This window comes from Podarcis cretensis, assembly GCF_951804945.1.
Source record: "Podarcis cretensis genome assembly, chromosome: 10".
NCBI lineage: Eukaryota > Metazoa > Chordata > Lepidosauria > Squamata > Lacertidae > Podarcis > Podarcis cretensis.
Genome location: NC_137179.1, coordinates 51,714,973 through 51,728,518, shown reverse-complemented (window position 1 = coordinate 51,728,518; position 13,546 = coordinate 51,714,973). Strand labels below are relative to the sequence as shown.

The 13,546-nt window shown below is 42.1% G+C and overlaps 1 long non-coding RNA gene across 1 annotated transcript in view; it reads right to left on the bottom strand.

The window, feature by feature from the left end:
- LOC307226008 overlaps positions 1 to 13,546 on the bottom strand; it is a 113,307-nt gene that overhangs the window by 20,576 nt on the left and 79,185 nt on the right. The gene's annotated exons all lie outside the window — the stretch shown is intronic.

Here is a 13,546-nt window from a genome sequence, read left to right as displayed (position 1 = left end):
ACACAGATCTGGTCATTTGCCTCTACTCCACTGCTACACATTCAAATTGTTACATTGATCGTTCACTCTGATAAGGAACTTGTCCGTGCAAAATGGCACGTCAGCACCAGGGGGATTTTATACAACCTTTTGATCCGTCCTAGCCCTTTACTTTGTAACTGGAATATTTCAAAAATAAATACTCCTTTCTTATGTGATTCCATTCCATCCTGTAATTACCCACAATTATAAAATCTAGGTTTGCTTTCTTTACTTCCCTTGCCCCTTATTTTCTTTCCTTGTTGCCCTCTAAAGTACTTAGAAAGAAGTATGTATGTCTGAAAGTACTGTCTTTCTCAGAGAAATAGTTGGAGGGATCGTGCTCAGCATTTGTGGCAGTGCAGTGATGGAATTAACATATTTCAATAGTGGTATTTCAAATAGCCCAGTCTGGGCTGCAACATTTTCCAGAGGAAAGGTGAGCCCAAAGGTCGCACTCCCTATCAACTCTTCCATCGGGCTGCAGAAGAGATTCCATTTTTTCTTTCCACAAATAACTTTGCAGTTTCTCATTTTCAGATCCCAGCTGTGCCTCGCTATTCTGTTTCCCTCCAGTAAGGCAGTCTGCTTCATTAGGTTGTAGTTGCATTACTTTGTTTTTAACATACATACTTGGTTTATATTATAACGGGCCATTAGCGGAGGCCATTTTTATTTAGCTAATAAAAAATATCATATGCATGTCCTCATTCTACACTTGCACTTTTGTCAGCTGGGGAAAACTTGTGGAGCGAACTGCTCCCTATGTAACACTTCTCAACATTAGGCAGAATCAGAAATGAGGCAGCAACTATCCTATTTCAACCCATGTGGCATCAAACATGCAGTTTCGATTGGCATGTTTAGATCTGTGGGAACTCTTGCTACATCCTTTTCAAGTGGAAACCTCAACTGCTTATGACACATTCCCTATACAGTGGTACCTCGGGTTAAGTACTTAATTCGTTCTGGAGGTCCGTTCTTAACCTGAAACTGTTCTTAACCTGAAGCACCACTTTAGCTAATGGGGCCTCCTGCTGCCGCTGCGCCGCTGCTGCGTGATTTCTGTTCTCATCCTGAAGCAAAGTTCTTAACCTGAGGTAATATTTTTGGGTTAGCGGAATCTGTAACCTGAAGTGTATGTAACCCGAGGTACCACTGTATAACAAAGTTACAACCAACGTGGAAGGATGCTATTGTCTTCGCCCTCACCGCCGGACATAGAACTCAAACTTGCAGCCCTATTTCTTCCAACCCCCCCCCCCCACACACACAGAAATGTGTGAATGGCTACATAAGCAAGGTGAGGGTTACAAGGCACAGCAAGTGAAATGCATGGCTAAGTGCAAGCTAAGACATTGGAACACAGCTCTTAACAAAGCAAATGGCTAGAGACTTGGGAGTGGGCAAGCAAATGGGCACTCCTTCAAGCAGTGCTATTTTTCTACAGAAAGAGGTGCCGGAAAAAGGCCTGCCTTCAAATCAGTTGAGCCAATGGGGTTTATTTGCATTGGCATCTCCATTTCCTAGGTGACAGAGGTGGAATCAGCACTGACTCCCGGTCACCTCTCCAGAAGGGGAGGGCTCCTCGATGACAGGAGGAGCTAGCGGTAGCAGTTCGACTCTAGGAGGTGTCTGGTTAGAGGCATCCTATATCACAAGAGCAAAACACTTCTCTGTCACCTGCCTGGAGCCCTCTTCTCAATCCAACTCCTTACTCCTAGCTCACCAGTTCAGACAATTCTTGGGGTCCCCTTTTTGGCTCCCCCATCTACTAGAACCCCCCAAGGTCGTCCAGCTCCAACTCTCTGAGCTTCAGCGAGGGCCGATGTGTTTGAACCATTTGGCATCACAGCACTACTGCAACGCACTCTACGTGGGGCTACCTTTGAAGGTGACCCGGAAACTACAATTAATCCGGAATGTGGCAGCTAGACTGGTGACTGGGAGCGGCTGCCGAGACCATATAACACTGGTCCTGAAAAACCTACATTGGCTCCCAGTATGTCTCCAAGCACAATTCAAAGTGTTGGTGCTGACCGTTAAAGCCCTAAACAGCCTCAGCCCAGTAAACCTGAAGGAGCATCTCCACCCGCAACATTCTGCCCAGACACTGAGGTCCAGCTTTGAGGGCCTTCTGGCAGTTCCCTCCCTGCGAGAAGTGGGGTTACAGGGAACCAGGCAGAGGGCCTTCTTGGTAGTGGCGCCCGCCCTGTGGAACACCCTCCCATCAGATGTCAAGGAAATAAACAACTATCTGACTTTTAGAAGACATCTGAAGGCAGCCCTGTTAAGGGAAGCTTTTAATGTTTGGTGTTTTATTGTGTTTTTAATATTCTGTTGGAAGCCGCCCAGAGTGGCTGGGGAAACCCAGCCAGATGGGTGGGGTATAATTTAATCATCATCAACAACATCACCATCATCATCAACATCATACCGTCAAGGAGAGCAACAAGGTGAGGAAAACTAACATTTTTTCCTTGGATGACCTCCATTTCCCTCTCCACAGCAGTCTGCATGCCCAAATAAACCAACCGGAGGTTTACGGAAGGGTTTTTTCTTTCAGGGACAAGGCCATGTTCAAAGCATAGTCCCCTGAAGAGGAAATTGGCAGGCAGGCTTACACGTGAGCCATGTTACATAGCTTTGCAGAATACCTGGTTATCACCAAAATAATTTCAAACAGTTTTCTTCAAGGAAAAGAAGAAAATAATTATTTTTTTACAGAACTACAACCAAATCCCCCAGATAAAATAGAGGGCTTAAAAAAAACAATTCATTGTATTTTACTAAAGCATGCTGCCGTTCAATTAACATAGTAATCACCTATTAATCCTGAGCTGGTGTGAAATTACTTTATAATAAACACTATGGAGTTCTGACTTTCAATTAATTTTTACATGCTGTGCTTAAATCAGATTACCTCTACCCCACCCTTTTGACCACACAACATGATTCCTTCCCTATAATGCAGCGGAGGATTAATTTGCATGGAGCATATCTGTACATATTTGCAAATAAATGCAAAGACAGGCATTATACCATATTTGCACTGCTCACTATGTCACCTTTAATAGAGATTCTGGAAGACTATTAACCTCTGTGGTTTTTCAGTGCTAAAGGATATTGTGATTATTATTATTTTTAAGTGTTTATCAAAAAAAAAAAAAAAAAGGCTGTGCAAAATGACAAGATTATGCAATCAAGAGGTGGCAGTTTTGAGCACATGATGGTATACTGTATATCATGTTTCCAGAAACTTAAAGAATGAAATGGGAACTTCCACAGTCATACATATAGTTGTGGCTTTGCTGCAGTACTTATCCTAAGGTGGCTCCAGATTTTCCTCTCTGAACCAGGCCTGGGCAGACCTTGGCTGAGGTCTGGGGTTCTCGTTCTTGGCATGGCAACATAAGTCCATGTAGCCAGCAGCCCCCTAGCTCTGCAGGGGCCTGCCCTGACCCATACCACCATTGCTTCCACACCAGAGCAAACATTTAAAAAAGTAACATTTTTAATATTATGGGTTTTTTAAAATAAATAAATCTGAATTTGTTAGCCACTAGTATAGGACAAAATGACAATTGAGTGTTTGAGATTAAACTTGTGTGTAGTATTCAATTAACTTTTACTCCACTGAAATTAATGGTCCTAACTTAGCCTTGCCCATTAATTTCCTGAGGAAAACATAGTTGAATACCACTCAAATATGTAAACAAACAAAGACGGATAACATTTTGTTCTCCATCCTGTTTGAAATGAAACGATTTGCTACGAACAGCTGATAATGGCTACAAAGTTTCACACTTCATACCATCATCACAGACTGGAAATTGATGCTATGGTAGCTGAGGTCATATTCCTTTGCCACATTTGGAAGTTGCATTAAACATCTCTGTGCCATTATTTTTCATTCATAGATAGATAGATAGACAGACAGACAGACAGACAGACAGACAGATAGACTGGTACATCAGTGTAATGGGTGGGGAACAGAAGAGAAGGCCTTCTTGACTACCACAAGACTGTGTTTCATTAACAAGAGACTAATGAGGATAACATTGGTTTCTGAAACAACAGATAGTGGAATCATCTATGACCTGATCCAAGGCTTCATTGCTTATAATAGTCTGTGGAAAACTGAATTATGTGGAACGGGTTATGAGAACATTGATAAAAACTGTTAATTCTGTTAGAGTCAGGGGCCTTTTGGCATCATTTGTTCCAAAGCTTGCTTGAGTAGCCTGACTCTAGATTATCCTGCTCCTGTCTCTGTTGTGCAGCATTTCCCCCTATATTTTATTTAGGATCATAGCATAAAACTCTCAAATGCAAATATGGAATTCCATGTCATTCCTCTTAAAGTTTGCCGTGACATCTCACATATGAAGCATTATTTATTTATTTTTTAGAGAAAAAAGAAGAGAATATGTCTTTTTCATTGTGCTTACAGCAGGGATGGCCAACTCCCAAGAGATTGTGATCTACTCACAGAGTTAAAAACTAGCAGTGATCTACCCCCTTTGGGGGGGGTTCAGGTCAAAGTTTATGGCAGCAAAAGTTGTTGAGCTTCTTTGGGGGGAGCCAGTAATCTACCACAAATGTTCAGTGATCTACCTGTTGGACGTGCCTGGCTTACAGTATCCTTCCAGCAGTGCGACTGGAGCATGAGAGGCAGAACAGCACTGAATTTGGGCATCACACAGGGCACCACTGATTGGAATGAGTCTAAGTGCTTCAGCTGAATGCGTGAAAAGTCCCCCTTCAGACATACCCACTCAACACAGGAAGTTGTGGTGCAGTCAGCCAGGAAGGGCTATTGGTGGTGGAGCTGGCACCAACAACACTTAGACCGCCCCCCTCAATTTCCCCCACATGTTCTCTGCTTGAACAGGGCAAGATTGGTCACACATGGGTCCACCCACCATATATCTGCAACAACAATGGAACTTGTGGCCCTCAAGATGCTGTTGGATGTCTATCAGCCCAAACCAGAATGGCTGAGGGTCAGGGATGATGAGACTTCAAGTTCAAAAACAAACGGAGAGCCTCAGCTTCCCCGTACCTATCTAGAAAGTGAAGCTATAGATGCATCTCCTGTTCTTAGCTTTCTGGACTAGACACATTTTTCTGCACTCTTTGACAATGCCAATCCTGTTTGACAATGTGCGGTTTGTTGAAAAGCATCCACACCCATTCAAAATTTGCCACTATTGGCCACTTGCGACTAACTATAGATGCCCAGGCACCAAGATGGCGCCTGATGTCTCCACCATCAGGAGGTGTGTGCCTGGGGATCCTTGGATCTTGACTGTTTTCATACACTACCAGCACATCCTGTAGAATTCTATCCATGATATTTTCTCTGCACAATCAGAACGAATTTCAGGAACCAGAAAGTTGTATTGAAAAATGTGACTTTAGGGCCATCTGGCCCCAAACCTATGCATTCCGTTTTGGCAACTGTAACTTTGGTTTAAGGAGCCATTTGACGTCTAGCTTATATATCTGAGTTTCTAGCACTGTCCACACCCACTAATTTCTTGCTACTGGGAAGCTTCATGTCCACAGAATGGAAGAACTCCAACCTCTAATAAAATAAAGATCCTATTTGCTTTCACCAAGATTATATTCTGTGACAATAATGGGCATAAATGTTGGTTAAACTTGGAGTGAAGCTATAACCTTCACAGGGACTTTTGCTCCAGCTGTGTTCAGGTGCTTCATAATGACTTCAGAAGACTGTGCCGACTCATTTCAGATGATGACTACATAACTATTCATTTACACTTAATGAGTTTATCCCACCAGGTATAGGATGAACTCTAAACAAATACTGCCACTGAATCACATATGTCAATAAATCTGAGCACTAAACTGATTCTGGGTAGCAAAGGTAATGATGAAAAGAGAGGGGAGAAAGCTGTCTCTAATTAATGAAAATGCCCTTTGTATTTTCTAATGGCTCCAACATTAATTTGAAAATGGCTTTCTCTGCAATAATTTACAGACAAGCACTTCATAATGGAGAAACAATTCAAATTGATGTGCACTTGAATGGTGATGATCTGATTAACTTTATTAGATTCTTGTTGATTCTACAGCCCAGATGAAGTGTACCATTTTTCATAGATTTCATACCTTGCGATTTTAAGTTTTTACATTATCAGTCTTCAGGCTTCACTTGCTGCTGAAGGTCTTTGCTCTGGGACATCCTTTGGCTGTGAATGGACAGAACTAAGATCCTAGGGACTGATTTCATTTGTCTCCTTCCATTAATTCCAAAGATATGTTCTTTTCCACCTTGGAGGAGCACTTGATTAAATTTAGCACAAGAATTCACATAGTCATGGTGCTGTGGGCTGTAATTGAAATGCTCGAGAGGCGCAACTCAAAATAAAAACTAAAGCCCACCAGGAGACAGGCACTGTGTTGGTATCCAGTTCAAGAAGCTGCAGTTTGAACCCTGTCAGGCTTGCAGCCTTCAAATAATAATGTTTTGTTCTTGAGAAACAGACAAATCTTTGAGGTACAAGTGAGTCATGAAAGAAAGAAAGTTTAGAAAGCAGAACCTGGGAAACTCTCTATGCCTGTGTTTTGAACTGTTCAAAACACTGGTATCCATTTCTGATAAAAAGGTACAAGGTTTGTCATAGGGCCTGGTACATACAATAAAGTTTACAAACCATATTGCAAAGGGGTAAAACGGGAACACAAATACTGAACAAATCTCTCTCTTGCTTTATATCCATCCTAATTTTAATATACTTTTACAATATCATCATTAATTTCAGTGGAACATTAGTAAAATACCCAATGGATTGTGTGCTAACTTCCTTTTCAGCAGTCTTTTAATAGACTCTATTAGTCCCACTGTAGGGGGAATCATAGGCATATTGAATAAGTCTGTAATCCGAAGCATGCTTATGGGGAGGTAAACGCTGCAAAACTCAGTAGGGTTTTCATGGGAATAAAGCAACATTGTACTAAACACAGAGAATCAAGGAAGACCCATGGTTGGCTTTAGGCAATAAGCTCCACTTTGAAGGGAATTATTCTAAACTGACATCTCTTTCTCTTGTTAGGCCATATCTTTGATTGCAAGGGTTTCAAAGCAGTCAAAAAGATGTGCATCTTCACTCACCATGCTATTAATTTATGGAACTCACTACTACAAGATGGTCATCAGTTGATACTTATTTTGGAGGTTAGACAAATTAATAGAGAATGAGACAATCAATGGCTGCCAATCACATTAGCTATATGCAACTTCCCAGTTCAGAGGCACTACGGAAATGAATAACAGAGGCTGAGAAGCGACTACAAGAGAGAACTATTGGTTCCCAGAGGACCTTCTGGTTGACCACAGTGGGACACAGAATGCTGGACCGATGGACCATAAGTCTCATCCAGCAGAGATTTTGTTTTGTATCTTAGATGCATTTCAGCTTTGTATTCTGCATTATTGTGTTCTTCCCCAAACCAGCATGGATTTAGGATGGTGTGGGCAGTTTTCCTGCACAGGGGGTGAAAATAAAGAAGATCCATAATTGAGAAGATCAATTAAAAAGGTAAAGGGACCCCTGACCATTAGGTCCAGTCGTGGCCGACTCTGGGGTTGCGGCGCTCATCTCGCTTTATTGGCCGAGGGAGCCGGCATACAGCTTCTGGGTCATGTGGCCAGCATGACTAAGCCGCTTCTGGCGAACCAGAGCAGCACACGGAAACGCCGTTTACCTTCCCACTGGAGCGGTACCTATTTATCTACTTGCACTTTGATGTGCTTTTGAACTGCTAGGTTGGCAGGAGCAGGGACCAAGTAACGGGAGCTCACCCCATTGCGGGGATTCAAACCACCAACCTTCTGATCAGCAAGTCCTAGGCTCTGTGGTTTAATCCACAGCGCCACCCACATCCCAAGAAGATCAATTAGGGGGTGCCAAATTTTGTACTCACACAGGGCTGCATAGTATGAAAGATTACCAAAATCCACCCCCTGCTGTTGGCAAATTCTGTGTTACAAAGATGTCTGCAAACGTGACAAGAAGGCTGCCAACGTTAACCCCACCATATGGAAATCCCTTGCAGACAATCACAGTGCCTGGAGGCAGTCAGGTTGTGCATCCACAGCAGTGACCAAAGGCGGAATGACTGCTGGGAAGAACGCAGACAGAAGAAATGTCATGGTGCACCTGCAGCAGCAAAGCTGGACACCTTCATCTGCCCTACCTGCCATAAAACATGTCTCTCCTGTATCAGACTCAGCAGGTGCTGTAACCTCCCAATGGTTTGACTTGACCCCCGAAGGCGCACTCCTCCATTCTCTGTTGATACAAACGGATGCCAGCAACAGAACAGACTGATATGGGGGGTGGGCTCTTGCCAGCACATAACTCCAGTGCTAAAAAGCTTGCACTGGCTGCTCATATGTGACTAGGTCAGGTTTCATGTAGTAGTTTAGAAGGCCCTAAACAACTTGGGTCCAGGATACCTTAAGTGCTGTCTGACTCATTGTATCCCTGTCTGATCAGTGAGATGCTCAGAGAAGACACTGCTAATAGTATCCTGCGGCTCAAATGCATAGCTCGTAGACACCAGCAGCTGCAAATTCAGTTGCATGGGCCCTATTTTATGGACCTCCCAACCAGCTGAGGTCAGACAGGCCTCTTCCCTGTTGAATTTCCATCACCTGCTGAAGCCTCTTTTATATCAGTAGGCATTTTAACTGATTTCACAGTTTTAACCGATTTTTATCTTCATTGCTTTGACTAGCAACTGATTAGAGACTACTGCAATTAAGCAGGATACAGATTGCCAAAATGTTTCTTAGAAAAAGAAAGAAAGCTATCTCAGTAGTGCCCTTTCATCACGAGAAGAATTAGGATGCCGAAATAAGGCTATACTTCCTTTTAGTATGTCGAGTCCACAGTTTTCATGGACCTATCCAGGGCTTATTTCCTAACCTCTGCATACCCTCCGAGTTTTCTGTATCTTTTCCAAATGCTGGCATATCTCCAGTTAATGCTGGACACCGTTAATCTAATCAGAAGGGTCTTGTTTTCCCCTCGGGTTAAAGCAGCATTACATTTGTGGCCCAAGCTGCGAAAACAGGGGGAATGCAAACCCATGACATACTTTAAAATCTATCAGCCACAGGGATCCATGCAAACAAATCTGATTGAAGAATGTCATTAAGTCACTTTCATACTGAACACCTCAGCTCTGCTGGGTTTTTATTTTATTTTTTGTTAATTTCAAGCTCGTCATCATTGGCACCCTACTTACAACCCCTTTCCTTTGCTATGTATAAACTTAGACATAAACTACTCCTTCTTTGTCTGTTGCCTATGTTCCCATATATATTTGGGGGAAATGATCCCCAAATGCAACAAAGCCATTCATATTTTTGCATGGAAATTACTTGAAACCAGTGGACTACCTTCACCTGTAATTTTATAAAATTATTATGCTCTAAGGGCAATCCTTATTCAGATTGGAGCCAAAAGCATATTTTTATGGCAATGTTATGATACACAAAATATGCCAGCTTCAGAAAATAAGGAGAACATGATGAAAGTGCTGCCAATCTTAACTAATACAGTGAAAATGCACCATTACGGTGGAATACATTAAGCCTCCAGGGCTCAGAATAGTAGCAACTAAATTGGTAATGTGTTTCTCCCCTTCACCCCTTGGATTTAGAATATCTCCTTAGACTTGATGTGGATTTTGCACATTGTAGGATACATTTTCAGATGTACATTTAAACATTTAGTGTAAACACAACAACCATAGCTTTTCATACAGGAACACCCGTCAATGAGGTATAATTGGCTTCCATTTCCTTTTTTCAGCCTTAGTAAAAAATAAGAATAACCTGAAATTGCTTCTAATTTGGGAGATGCAACTTGGAACTATTCAGTCAGAGAATTATCGCACTGGAACACACAAAATGGCTATCCTGTTCACCCTTCCATTTAAGGCAAGACCATACACTGCAAGAGCCACCTGAGAACTATCACAATACAGCTGCAGAAGTTCATCACACAGTAACTATTGCAGATATTAATATCCTGCAGTTTGAAGCAACTGGATACAGAAGAACTACCTCCTTTTGAAATAAAACATTGTCCAGACACATTAAAATATTATTCAAACTTTACTTGCAGGACTCTTGAAAACGTAACAAAAGCATCAAACGATGCATCTAAAACATCTCTACAATGTCTTGTGCTGCCCAACACAGGGTCAGGATCTTCTCAGAAATAAATAATTCAAAAAATCTACACTATGTCTTTCCACCATTCCAGTCTCTCTTGGAGAGCCATTTACATCCTTTAGTTCTCTGTGGCATTCAGAGAAAGACTAAAGCCACCACCATTTCAAGATGACAATTTTGCATTTCAGTACCTTTGTCACCTGACCTAAAGTTACAAAACTCACATGTTAGCTAGCAGAAAAAAACAATTAGTTATCAACTCAGCAAGAGCTCAGAGAGCTGTGCTTTGGCTTCAATGGAATCTCTTCACATTAAACCTTTTCATCAATGAACAGACATTCCCATTTCAGTGTCAAATTAACCAATTATGCTTAACAGTAACTACAGCTGTGAATGATTCTGAACTAGTCTTAAACTGCAATGGAACAGATATGTATCCAAGATTTAGGGTCAGGATACCCTGGGGCATGAGGATTTGGTGGCGGTGGCCAGGGTGGGTGGGCATGAGGCTCCTGATGCACTTCTCGTGGGCTGTCTACTCAACCAACACACACAGTGCAAACAGTTCATCTTTACTTGCAAACCTGGCTACACTGGCCAGCATTTCAGTAATGAGCATTTATAAGATTATGTGCCAGGAAAAAGGTATGTCCTTCGATGAATTGTGTGTGTGAGAGAGAGAGCATTATTGTGATAAGATCTTAGCATTCAAACATGTCATCGTATACAACTGAGCTAAATCACGTGCGCTAAATGGGCATCGAAACCATGCACCATCTATGGAGAGTGGTTTGGGGAAGGATGCTTTAAAGATGAACAAAAGAAAGGTGATTGTCCTTATTGACCAAGGTGGAGGCATGTGTTTGATTCTAATTGTGTATATTGCAGTATTCAAGAGGGCACTCAAGACCTCAGGGGTCTGAATAGCCAATTAATAGGAATACAGTATCATTTTGAGCCCTAGGCAGACATCTGAATGAACACATTTTGACTTAAAGTGGGGAGGTGGGTTGGGCATGTACACCAGCCCTACTCCCCATGTCCAGCTCCTCTTATGACACTTGTGTGTGGAGTGCAAAGGTCTGAAGTGAAATTCCTACTATATTCTGCTACAACGTGAACAGAATCCTTTCTGCGGTTGCTCCCCAGTTGTAAGCACATGCACAAACTTGCTTCCAGCACATACGTTCAACCCAACTCCTATATTTTGACTTGGGAGATGCATTTGTGAATTCAAGGCTTCCCACACAAGCATGGAGGGATCCATTTTCTATTTCAAACTGCAGGTGTCCATAGGAACTGCAAAAGCATCCTGTTCTTAATTGTTAGAACTCCTATCAGCCCTGGCAGCATGACCAATGGTCAGGGATGATGGGAGTTGTAGCACACAACATCTAAGAGGCACACCTCTGCATCCCCTATTCTAGATTCTTTCTGGGCAAAATGGAGACTTTTGAGCCAAGGTGATCATACAGAGAGCCAACATTCAGGTGAACAGGTGCCTGACTATGTTCTATGGCAGGTACTATTTCCCCATTGTTTGATTTATTTACTGCCTTTAGATCTCCCCTTTTTCCTCCAAGGAGGTCAAGCTGGCATACATGGTTCTTGCCCTCCTCGTTTAATCCTCACAACAACCATGTGAGGTAGGCTAGGCTGGTCTCCCAGGGTTCCACCCCACCAGCCACAGTGAGCCCTAGCCATCCCTGGTTAGCACTTATTCAGCCTTCAGAAAGTTTAATTTTAAGAGGGATACATGCAGGACATAGAAAGGCTGTAACATCCAACTATTAGCCAGTGCTGTTTAGTCACTGCCCTCTATTATAATGAATGCAAGTGTCTCCCGTTGTTTTCTTCCATGAGCAGAGCAGAAGGCAGTACATGAAAGCACTTGGATGAGTGAAATTTCTTTTTTTCACTTATACAGAAGACAGGCTTTTAAAGGCAGGAAATATTTACTGATGCAAATGGAGCTGGGGGGAATGCATTAGAATGCACAACAAAGTACAAATTGGTATTTATGACAATTTATACGTATTTCAGTAAAAATTAATCAAGACAACTCTGTGATTATAGTTTCCATGCTCTTAAATGGAACATGAAATGGAAATAACATATGCATTAAAATTCATTTCTAAGTGCTATATGGAAATTTATGCATGATGTGGGGAAACTTCTTCCTGGTATGATTGACTTTTTCTTGTAATGGAAAATAAAAACTGTTGTATTCCAACGTAGAAAAGGAACATGACAGTAAAATGAAACCTGCTAATCTGCATCGGACCATAACAAACATTTTAACATCTGCCAAACATAGTAAATATATCATCCATGTGAGATGCTGAAATGTGCAAGGAAGGATTTGGGGATAAAAATAAGAATGCAAATGATTTTAAAAAAACACAATATGGTAACAATCACATTAATCCAAACTTCAGAGCAAACATCTAATGCTTTATGAAAGGGATTTCAGCTCATAAGAGGTTTAACTTGATTGTTCAAAAAAAGCAAAAAACGACAGGCAGGCAGGAAAGGAAAAGGGTTGCATTTCAAGACTTGGAAATCTGTTATTGAGGCTTTTAAAGGTATACACTCTGGCTTCTCTAGATATAATCTTAGCAGCATCAATAGTCTAAGACTAAATTTCTTCTACCTTGAACCTAAGACTTGATCTGTTAGCAAATGGTAGTGACTATTGGTTGATGTGACAATACCACAAAATGCAAAATTTCCACTTCTAATTAGGATATTATAGCAACTCTATGCACCATGGGTGGGGAATCTGTTCCCCTCCAGAAGCTGTTGGACTGTAACTCCCATCATCCTTCACCATTGGCAATGCTAGCTAGGGCTGCTGGGAATTGGTGCCACCTCTCCCCTTTGATCCTGCAGGCAATTGAACCCTCTTGTGGAGGGGATGTACTGCTGGCATCCTCTCCAACATAGCATGCCCTGCCAGCTCTATCTAAGCCCAAAGATATGAAAAGGGTCGCACACATGTGTAGTAAAACTGCAAGTCACAGGCACCCATTTCTAGACTTGTAGACTTTTTGGCATATGAAGATCAGGCTGGCCTTGGTATGCTCAGAAACTGCTGAAGGCGGCTTTGATTCGAAGGCTTTGAAGCCAGTGACCCCTCAGAGCCAGTTTTCACATGCATGCTCATTGCTTGTTGAATGACTTCCAAGATGTAAATGAAGCAACAGATTAATTGCTGCAAACAGAACCTCCTCAGCATCTAATGTCAATGCTCTTCTGTGGCAATGCACCTTACAGCAGCAATAGATGTGTTCCTGAGACTCAGTGTGT